The sequence below is a fragment of the Aquila chrysaetos genome, chromosome 10 (assembly GCF_900496995.4).
Source record: "Aquila chrysaetos chrysaetos chromosome 10, bAquChr1.4, whole genome shotgun sequence".
NCBI classification, from domain to species: domain Eukaryota; kingdom Metazoa; phylum Chordata; class Aves; order Accipitriformes; family Accipitridae; genus Aquila; species Aquila chrysaetos.
In genome coordinates, this window is record NC_044013.1 from 14,950,281 (window position 1) to 14,961,306 (window position 11,026).

Genomic DNA, 11,026 nt, shown 5'->3' on the forward strand with positions numbered 1-11,026 from the left:
CATTAGTCTCCAGTGCCATTTGTTCTAATAATTCATTCCTAATTAAAGAATAATGGGTAATGATTAGCAGTGGCTGCATACTAAGGCCCTGGCAGAGCAAGAAATTGGGCTGCCTCCCCACAAACCACCCGACCATCTTCCTCGGTGGCGTGTCCTACCGACGGCAGAAGACAGAGAGGGGACACTGCCTTCCTCTGCCAAGCAGAGCCATTTCAGCCCTCGCAAACCCATCAGCAGTATTTCACTGATCCTGCCCCACCTCTCAAGGACAAATCCCAGGGACACCCAGAGCCCCCATGCAGCCGTAGAGCCACGGCACGGGTGCTTGGCTGGATGCATGGGGGCCCCAGTGGCACTGCGGCTCTCCAATAAGGCCACGTCTGGTTGTAAAACGGCCTCTGGTTTTGCGAGTAAGGATATTTATGAAATGACAGGCTGCAGTGTTAATCTCTGGTTGGCAAGCGAGCATGCCAGCAGCGCAGCAGCCCTGCGCAGCCTGCGAAAGCCTTTTGCCGCAGTCCGGGCAGGCAGGCGCTTGGGGAGGTCCCGGGGATCAGCCTGTCTGCCAGTGGGTTTTGCCTCCAACACTTTGCACGGCCCCTGCTCCCCGACGCCTGCGCTGCCCGTGCCCATCTCCCGGCGCAGAGGGGCTGGGGCGGGAGCTGCCCGTGCGTGGGCATCCCCAGCTGTGGGAGCTGACCCGCAAGCCCCCTGCGCACTCCCGCTAACGGCCCTGCAGCAACAGCGGCCCAAACATGACTCCCCCTTGGATTTTTTTATCACCCGCATAGTGCTGGCGAAGGAAGGGAGGCCACCGCCGGGGAACATCTGGGCTCCATTGCTCATTGTCTGGCAATTAATGTCAGCGCTGAAGACAGAAGGGACGTCAGATATTAAATAAACACGACCGCACTGTGCAGACCGAAACAGCCCCCCTGGGGAAAGGCACACATGCACCCGCACCCGCATGCCCCCCCCCCGGCACGGCCCCGGCCAGGGTGCAGGACATGGGCGGCTCGCCGCACACACGTGTGAGCACAGCCACACACGCTCGCAGGCTCCCACACAGCTTGGGTTTCACATCAGCTAAGGCAGAGCAGGGAAAAAAAAAACAGAGCTCCTTTTCCTTTTTCGTTTTCCAGCAGGCAGATTACATCTGCAAGTGCAGAAACTGCCGAAAACTCTACCCCGTGAAACAGGGTGATGCAGGGAAGGTGGTCAGAAGCCCCCGGGGCCTGGGCTGGCCGGTACCCCCGCGGCAAAGCTTCTGCTCGGGGTCTCACCCCTGGGCTGGACACACGCCTCCGGCAAGGAGCAGCCCCGTGCCGGTCCCCGTGGGTGCGCACGCTTCACACGCGGGGCCACGTGGGCTGTGCCCTGCCTTTACCGGCACACCCGACCCCTCTTGCTGCCCCCACGGTCCCGGCACGGGTGGGGGCTGACGGCAAATGTGTTCCCCCCCGCCCCGCTCCGACCTCAGTGGACACCAAAAGCCTTTTCTCCTGCCCTTTCCCTGCCTGTGCTCAGAGGCAGAGCAAGCGTGAGAGCGGCCGGACCCCCAGAGAGCGGGAAGGCTGCCCGGCCACGGCGCAATGGCAGACGCATGCCCCAGTGCTGCTCCTGCCGGCTGCCAGCCCCCGGGCTGAGCGAGCTGGTGCAGTATTTAATTCACAGGCCGGGGCAGCTGTTCACCACGGGCTGCTTCGCGCCGGGCAGAGGATGGGCCGTTGGGCAGCTGGCCCGGCCCCAGCTCACAGGGCACGCCGGCTGGGTCGCGGGAGCGCGGCGGGCTCGGCGTGACCCCTGGGTGCAGGCTGCGGTGCCGGGCTGGGCTTCACGCTGCTGCACGGCTGCTGCTCTGATGCGTGTGTAAGAGCCATACCACGGCACCGGGGCACGGCACGGACCGGCGCTTGCCGTGCAGGTGTGCGGGGTGTTCCTGACTTCTGCCCGCTGCTGCTGCTGCATCGCTGGAGCAAAGTTTCCTGCATCCCGGCATCTTCCATCAAACAGCAGGCGTTTCAGCAAGGCAAGTTCAGCCTGCGCAAGTGCGGGGAGGAAAGCAAAACACAGCGGGCTGGTAGGTGCCCAGGCTGAGCCTGGGTGGTCTCCCATCCCTTCTGGCCTTAAGTCTGTGTGTCCTGTAAAGGGCAGCAAGGAAAGGGACAGGCAGCAAAATGCGCCCGGTTCGCACAGGAGAGGAGTGCTGCAACCAGCCAAGGGCAGCGCACGGGGTTTTCTGCTCCCATGTGCGGCGGGGACTCATTAGCTCAGGGCTGGCTGTGCCTACTTTATTCTCTGGAAGCTTTTGTTCCCTTACAGAAATGTCGTCTCTCTCTCCCTCGCCCTTAGCCCCTTTTAATATTAAGGTCAATAGGTTGACGATTAAGCAGGAAAAGGGCATGAAGAATCAACCAAATTAAATCTTGTGTGCAAACAGGTGGGTGTGAAATTTCAATCAATGGCTGGTGTTAGCGGGGACCCCCGGGATCCCGATTTCCCAGGGGAAGACTGGGCAGCCCCAGGGGGATTTGGGTACAAAAACTCCAGACATGGGAGAATAGAAAAAAGTCTTCTCAAAAACCAATATTGACAAGGTCCCTGTGTTTGCACCCCGGCTTTCCCTGGCAGCACAAAGGGAGATGATTATCCCGGGTCCGGTGGGGAGGGGATGACGGGAGCTCAAAGGTGAGCCGGGCCCCCCCTGGCTCCCCTGGCCCCAGCCCCTCCGCTTAATCCCCCTCTCGCCTGAGCTTTGAAGTCGCCAGAGGTCGAATATGGGATGTAAATCACGTTAGCCGCAGTGTGTGATCACAACGCCGCTGCGAGACAATGCTGTGCTTCCCCCGGCGCCCGAGCATCCCGCCGAGCCGTGGCCAGCACCGGGCTATAAACAGCCCCGAGCTGCGGACGAAAGCGGGGACCGAGGGTGGGCTGCAGGGGGGGGGCACCCATGGCAGGCAGGAGAGAGCCTCGTGCCTTGCCGCGGAGCTGGGAGCGGGAGCCGTGGCGGGCACCGGCGCCCAGCGGCCGCAGGGCTGCCGATAGCAGGAGGCTCGTCCCTGGGATTAATTAGCAAAGGCTGCGGCCGCAGAGCAATGTAAAACACGAGCCGTTTGCTGGGGCGTTGGTTACCGGGGCTGTCCCGCAGCGTTGCACATCTTGTAAGCATTAGCATCACGTAAGAGGAGCCTGCACAGAAGGACGTGGGGTTTATTGGGTTGTAAAGTGCGTTGTTCCCGTTACAGTAACGACGTTGCTAGTGAAGAAATGTGGCTTTCGCACACGAGGCTCGGGAACCAGGTGTGCCAGGAGGAAACATAGCAGGGTTTGGAGGCTCTGCCGTCACCATTGGGATAACAGAGAGAGAAACAAAGCAGGCATGGGAGAAAGCAGGAGGAGGCATCAAGGAGATGCTACCACTACCTCCAGGGCTGCTGTGCCTTTCAGCCCTTTGCTTTATCTGCCCCAGCCCTGGCTCGCCGATGCTCAGCTCCCCTGCTCCCTAACACGGGGCTGCGCAACCCGCCCGCCACCAGGCAAGTTCAGGCCCGGGGTGCTAGGGGTGACAGGGAGACAGCGAGCATCTGCCGGCTCCTCGGCTCTGTTTTGATGCCCTTCGCTGTGCCTTGCCCCAGCACTTGCGCTGCCTCCCGCAGCACCTGGGAACATGCAACACATTGGGTTTGCTGCCCAGAACAGAACAACGGCACTGCTGGCCGAGCGAGCAGCCCTGAGCACCAAGAGCTTCCCTGCCCCACGCAAAAATCTCCCATGCTTAATTTTCCCTTAGCCAAGGAAGCAGCCTCCAAACAAAGTGATGGTGGACCCAAATAATTAATCAGTTTCCTTTTTTCTCACTACTAAAAACGCAGCCATTCTCTGCAGGCAGCAAGTTGGCTGTTTTAAGTCTTTTTTCACCATTTCACACCTAAACCAGGACTGATTGTCCCAGACCAGCACCAAAGCTTATCAGCCATCACCGTCCGGCTGTACAGATCTGGATGAACTGCATTACAGGCATGCCCCCGCCAGCCTGGCTCCAAATGTCCCTGGTTTCTCCCCGGAACTGCCACCTGCCTCAGTGGCCCCGGCAGACCTTCCCGAGCAGGTGCCTGGTGGGAAACGCAGGACCTGTCATCCTCCCCGCCTGGTGACAAGTGATGGAGAGGGGCTGGTGGATGCTGGGGATCTGAACCATGTGGCATCAACGCGACCGCACGTACCCGCTAACAGAAGCCAGGCATGGGTACCAGCCCAGCTCACCCCCCCGGCTCCCCTTCGCTCCTCAGCAGCTGGAGGGGCTGCTCCATCCCTGCGTGCTGCTGCAGCAGCTCAGCACAGGACTCTGGCAGTCAGAAAATATCTGCTTTCAAAGCTTTTCTTTCTTTCTTCTTAATTGGGAGACCGGATGATTTTTTTTTTAACAAAACATGTTGTTATTGTGGAAAATATCTGCTTTCCACAGAAAATGCCTTGCGTTCGCTGTACACATTGTGGGCCATACCAGAAACATCTGATGTGCTTCCAAAACCGCTGGGGCATTTCTTTTCCTATTAGAGTGGAAATTTTCTTCAGGAAACAAGTTTTACCTAGTTTGCACTGACAGTTGTGGCAGCAGAAAGCAAGCAGCCCTGTCCCCAAGCCACCCCTCCATCTCCGGGAGGTGGCATTGTAGGGGCACCCTGGCATGACCAGGCACCCAAACCTGCAGCACAAACCCTGGCTTCGACCCAAGCTTCAACCCAAGCTTCAACCCAAGCTTCGACCCAAGCTTTGACCCAAGCAAGTCCTGTGGGCCACCAAGCACCAACCGCCAGCACCCATCTGGGCTGGCCCGAGGGGGAACCACAGCTTCTCGGGGCAAGATGATATCTGTTTGAGAAGCGCAGAGGAAAATAAGTTATTTTAGTCCCATCAACAGCACCCCGGTGCCATGTGAGAACCGAGGGGAGCCCAGCGTGCTCACCAGGCTCCCAGGGTCGCGCTGGCCCAAGGGCAGTTATGGAGATGCCCTTTTTTGCCCCACCGTGTGACCTGCCGGTACTACAGCGCTGCTCTTTTGTCCCCGGTCAGAAGAAAGGTCTGAAAATTACTGTGGAATAGCAATGTTTGACTATTAGAGCTGGCAAAGTGACCTGATTTTATCACCATATCTTCTGCCTATACTGCTGGTGTTTCACAATGTGAAGTACCAACAGTGCCCAAGACAAACATCTAATATGTTTAACATTAGCCAGTATGGCTGTACAGCATCAACACTAATTGAAAGTTTAGAAAGCTAAGTCAAATCCAAACACTGGCATTTCAATTTAGCATTTTCCATGATTATTCTATAGAAATGACAGAAAAAAAACCAAACACCCCAAACAAAACAAAAAACCTGCAAAATTTCACTCGTGTCTTTAAAATTTATCTGTGATTAGCATAGATGTCAGGATGGTGATTACAGCAACTCTACCCATTGGTTTTCCTGCTGTGTCTGTAGCACAAGGCAGGAAGCAGACGGGGATGACTGTTACGGTCCCTCCACAACAGCTCCAGCTGGGTCTGAATCTGACAGTCCGGGACTTCTTAAACTCTGTCTGGCTCAGGAGGAACTGCACCCTTTCCAGGTGGGGACTATTCCTTAACACTGTTCCCCCCCAGCAAAGCCTCTGGGGACAGTAAAGAAAATTGTCTGTGCCTTCCCATCTGAAACATGCCTTGTTTACTAGCCACTCCTCATCAAGCGTTTATCGGTTCAAAACCATGGTGGCTCTCCTCGCACACCAGCGAGCTCGGGGGCTCATTAGACAAGGGCTGGCTTCGCCGGCAATGAACCCGGTGAAGATGCTGGGGTGCCGTGTGGCACAGCCAGCCGGGACACAGCCATATTCTGAATTTCTTTCTTTTTTTTTTCAAGCAGACTTCTGAGAAAACATCTGCTGTGCCCCAAGCCCGCACCGGAGCTGAAGATCAAAATAAAGGACTTTTGTCTTTTTATTAAGCATTTTAGCAAACGTGACTATTACATTCATATTATATTTCCCTGTTTTGTACAAACACGTTTAAGTCAGCACTAAGAGGATTACGTTTATGGCGCACCAATCTCTGCTCAAATGGGCTGACTAAAGAAACTCTTGTTAAACAGTATTTTCTCTAATGCCTGTTGCTTTTCTTCCTTGCTTTAGTGCTCAGACATCTATCCAGGCTCCCTAAATCCACCCTCCTCATAAGCTTTCAGATCAAGACTCTTCCCCCCTCCGCCCCCCTCCGCACCCTTTAATACAGCTGAAGATGAACATTAGCGCTTGGTTCAACTGCACTGGAAAGGGAAAGGGCAGATTCATCAAAATCTTTATACCTCCATAGAAAAATGTAGCCTTTTGCCTTTCCTCGAGTGAATGCCTTTTCTAGAGGGTATTCATTAGGGGTTCGGTCTGTTTTTGCAGACAGCTCCACAGATGTTGACATTTTTTTTCTTCACTGGGTTAAGACGCCTTCTATAGGCTTTCAGTCTTCATTTGTTACTTCTTTATTATCCAAGAGGGGTTTTTCTTTCTTTTTTTTTTTCTTCTTTTTTTTTTTTTTTTTTTCTTTCTTCCCAAGGAGTTGACTCGGTTCTCTGAAGAGAGCAGTGGTAGTCAGGCTCATTATTATCTCGGACCCTTTTTCATCGCCCCGACAGGCCGGCCGGGGCCGCGGGGCCATTGTGGTGGAGCAGCAGGTAGCTGTGGCACGGCGGGGTCAGCGCTCCGGCCGGCGCAGTGCCTTTGTGCGCCCGCCTCGTGCTGCCGGCTCCGTTTGTCCGGCGGTGGGAAAGGTCAGGAGCACGTCTCCGCTCCGTACCTGAGTTTTTGTCTCCAGCCGTGGCCGAGAGCTTATGGAAATAATTTGTCGGAAAGCAATGGCCGGACCTGGGGGGGAAGCAGAGTGAAGGGGTGGAGGTGTGCCGACGGGGAGGGAGGTGGTACCGGAGCTGCCTGGTTCATCAGACACGCTGCGTCTTGGCCAGAGCTACTGCGTGCTGCTCGGGAAGCCACAGGCTTGCCATGGTCCACAAGGCTCGATATCACCACCTTTACACATCCAGATAGCCGTTTTCCCATGGCAAACTTTGCAAAGAGAGCAGTTTGGCTCGGTGTGGAGGCTTAAATCATGATGCAGGCAGCACCCCGTGCTGACGTCCCCATCTCCGAGAGCGAACGCACCACACTTCGCCCAGGAACCACCACCCTTGCCTGCAGACATACACCAGCTGAATACTCCATCCCAGTGCCAGCAGGCATCCAAATACCTCTGCTCTGGCTCCCAAAGAAAATTTACTGTGTATATAGAGATTTTTTCCCAAAAAAAGATAGCTGGGACAGACACGGGGACTGGCAACGGCATCATAATTCAAGTGGTGCTTCAGGACCTGCCATAACAGAAACCAGCTGGTAAGGGCTCCAGCCTATTCACAGCTGGGCTCATTGCGTCACCCCACCGCTGCGGGCCATGCATCATCTCGGGAAAAGGAAAGCCCTCCCGCTCCTCCCGGGAGCCCTCCCGGCCTGTTCCCACACTGCCTGGCGTCACCAGCCCCGCAGCCAGCACAGAGATCCCCAGACGTGCTCCCAGCGTGAGCCGGCGGCAGGGCTGGGCGGAGGTGACAGGTATCTTTGTCCTGCCACCCAGGAGACCTCCAACGTCCCACTGGCAGGAATTTGTCCGCAAATTTTCCCCCATTGAACAGAGCGAGGGGGCTGAGACAATCGCTTGATTACAGCCGGGGCAGTTGAGGTGGAAAGACAGAGCAGCTCCTGGAGAGCTGTGCTCCCAGCCCTTAACCTCTCCTCCCCAGCCTGATGATTTAATGCCTTAGTGGAGCACATCAGCTCCAGCCATGGGGCAGCAGGTGGGCATTAAGGGTGACGTGATCCCAATTAGCGCTAGCCCTCTAAATAACGCCGGCTGTGGTTGGGAAGGAAGGTGCCCGGCCAGCAGGCACAGCACCCTCCCACCTCCGCAGCACCGCAGGGTTGTGCTGCTGCTGGTGTCTGTGCCCGGTGCCCAAGAACTCCCCAGCCACCCTCGTCCAGCCAAAGGTGGAGAAGGAGGGGAGCAGCTCCCCTCTGCCAGCTGCAGCACCGTGTTCCAGCCGGGGATACTGAGCTCCCCAGCCAGAGTCTGGATGGGAATATTGATGGGGACACTGAAAACCATCACATTCAGCCCCCACCAGTACACTAAAAGCTCCTGCCATTTTCCCTTTTTATCACGGCTTTAGCAGGAGAGCTCCCATTAGCTTTACACATCATCTTTGGGGAAATAGTGCTGACAGATGCGTGAGATCAGGCAGGTGGATTTTCTTTTCATCACTTATGCCAGAGAAGCCTTCCACTGCTAAAAGCAAGAAGAGAATGAGCCAGCTCTTGCAGCTTCGTAGCGATCCACCCAGTGTGTCACGGCTGGATTTCACACATCTTGTTCTGCGCTGGTGCCTGGGGGGCTGCCTGGCCCTAGTAGGAGGGCAGGATCTGGCCCAGAACAGCACTGACTCAGAAGCACTTTCCTTGGGGCTGGACTCCCGATTTCCCCCTGCACAGGGATTGGTCCCCTCCCAGGGCAGCATTTCACCCCAGCAAACTCCTAGCACAACCACAGCCCAAAGGCAGCTTTTCTATAAAAGCGGAGCAATGGCATCCCTAGCCGTGCCTGCCCTTTCTCATTCTGGTGTGTTTGTGTTGGCCGTTGCTCCCCCTGAGCGTGCCGCAAGCTTGGTGGTGCTGGCCGGCTGGCACTCGCACACACTGACCGGCATCAGGGATGTGAAGGAGCCCCGGGCGCAGGATCCACAGCAGCCTTTGCATGAACGTTGCAAGCACTGAGGTTTATAACCCAGAAAATCTGGGCTCTGAAGGGCTCTATCTGGCGGGGCAGGAGGCGTGCCGCCCTGCCCAGAGCCACTTTTATGCCATTGTGCCTTTTCAGCATTGCATTAAGGCAGCCAAAGAAGGGGGATTTTTAATGGTTCCAGGGGAACAAAGCGGGAACATTCGGCCCAACTTCATTACAGAATCATCTGAAACGCTTGAGGAACGTTTCCCACTAATTATCATAAATAGCCGAAAAAAATCTTTCCCTCCCAAAGCAGGTTCCAGCTGCCCCTCTGTGTTTTCTCACCTCCATTTCCAATAGCCTGACCCTGCCCCCGCACAAAGGGGAGACCCCATCTCCGCTCTCCCCCCCCCCGCGCGCTCAGGGGCTCTAAAGAAATACAAACAGGCAGCAGATTAACAGCACTTGTTTGCACCTTAAACAAACAGGAGACTTCCGCTCCTCCGGGCTCTCCCGCTGCACAAGGGAGGATGCGCCGGCTGGTTTTCCTTGCCCTTGCTCTCCTGCCCTGCCCAAATCCTGGATAAAAGCATGGGCAGCGCAAGGCGTGAAGCAGGTGGACCAAGGATGGGAAAGCTGGGGGTGCCAGCCCTGCACCCCCGTGAGCCCTGTCCCCCATGCCTGGGTGTCCTCTTGCTGCCCCAGCTGCCCCGGGGGAGGTCAGTCCCCTGCCCCAGCGGGATGTGGCTGCAGCCCTTTTGCAAGAGGGTCGGGAGATGCCAAGGCCAAAGCAGACAAATGAATGTCCCAGTTCAGCTCCTGCCCCTTACGTCTCACAGGGCTTCTTGGCAAGGAGCAGCCTGACGTGGCTGGATGGGTGCCATGAGTGGGTGCAGGGAGGGATGCTGCAGGTGAAGGATGGGGAGGGAGAGGCAGACCGTCCAGAGGACGCACGGAGGAGCGGTGCTGGTGTTCAAAACCATCACCGGCATCGAGGGCGCACAGCAGCAACACCGAGCAATGACTGCCAGCCCACGGTCATCTCTGCTGAGCTCAACAGGGGATGGCTGGGTGCCGGACATGCCGGTCCTTAGGCTGATCCCAGCAGCTGCAGCTGCCTCTGCCAGGGAGCTGCCCCAGCTCGGGTCCTCACCCCGCAGGTCCCACGTCGCCCGTCCCACCTCTCCAGCCAGCGCTGCCAGCACCTCCCTGCTCCCACGGGACCCGGTGCCAAACCAGCCCCTCCTCGCCCTGCCCGCAGCACACGGAGCCCCCCGCCCCGCCGGGGCAGGCAGTCAGGAGAGACGTGGGGGCCCAAACCACACCAGCAGCCGGCGAGACAGCCCTGCCGGCACAGCTACGGCACGTGTTCGGGGCCGGCACACGAGGCGGGTGCCCGGGGAGGAAGCCGCGGCAGTGTGGCCGTGGGCCGGGGCAGGTTCCCAGCCGCGAGCCGGCAGCGGGGCTTGCCTGCCGGAGGCCCGGGTTTGCTCCCCGGCCGGGTTATGGTGCAAATCCCCCCATGCAGGTGTTCGTTGCCCCCCTTCCCGCCAGCCACAAGAAAGGGCTGTCGCTCGCGAGCCCCCTTCCTGCCCACGGGGCGCCTCAGGGGCAGGAAGGGGACCGGAGGCAGGTGGCAGGGACAGGCCAGGCTGCGCGGGGGGGTCCCGGCGAGGCTGACGGGCAGAGGGGTTACGGGTTGGTACTGCGGCACAAGCGGCAGGGCGGTGGGAACCACGTCTCGTCTGCACAGGGCAGGAGGAGAGCCAGCAGCAGCTGTGGGACTCCCAGGCCGTGCTGGAGACCCCCCTAGTCCCAGCGCGGCTCAAGGACATGCATGCACAGTGCCCCGTCTCCGCTTCTGACTGGTTGTCACCTGAGGCTAACTTCGAGGACCTCAGGCAGTCACAGCAACCGGGAAGAGGTTTACAGTGTCACAAGCAGCCTGGAGATGCCACACAGGGATGCTCACCTTTTTTTTTTTCCAATGCAAGAACCAGGGGCATCCCGGGCAAGGAGCGGCGAGTAGGGGCAGAGCAAAGGGAGGCGCTGCCTCGTTCGCTGCGTGGGCAATCCTGGGCATTCCTCGCCACAGGGTGCCGCAGATGCTAAAACCTTACCCGAGTTCAGAGAAACCAGAGAAATTCACGGATTAAAAAAATCATCAAGCGCTACTCAGTGCAATGGCTGTCCTGCAAAGGGCTGCCCGGGCTGCCCACAGCAG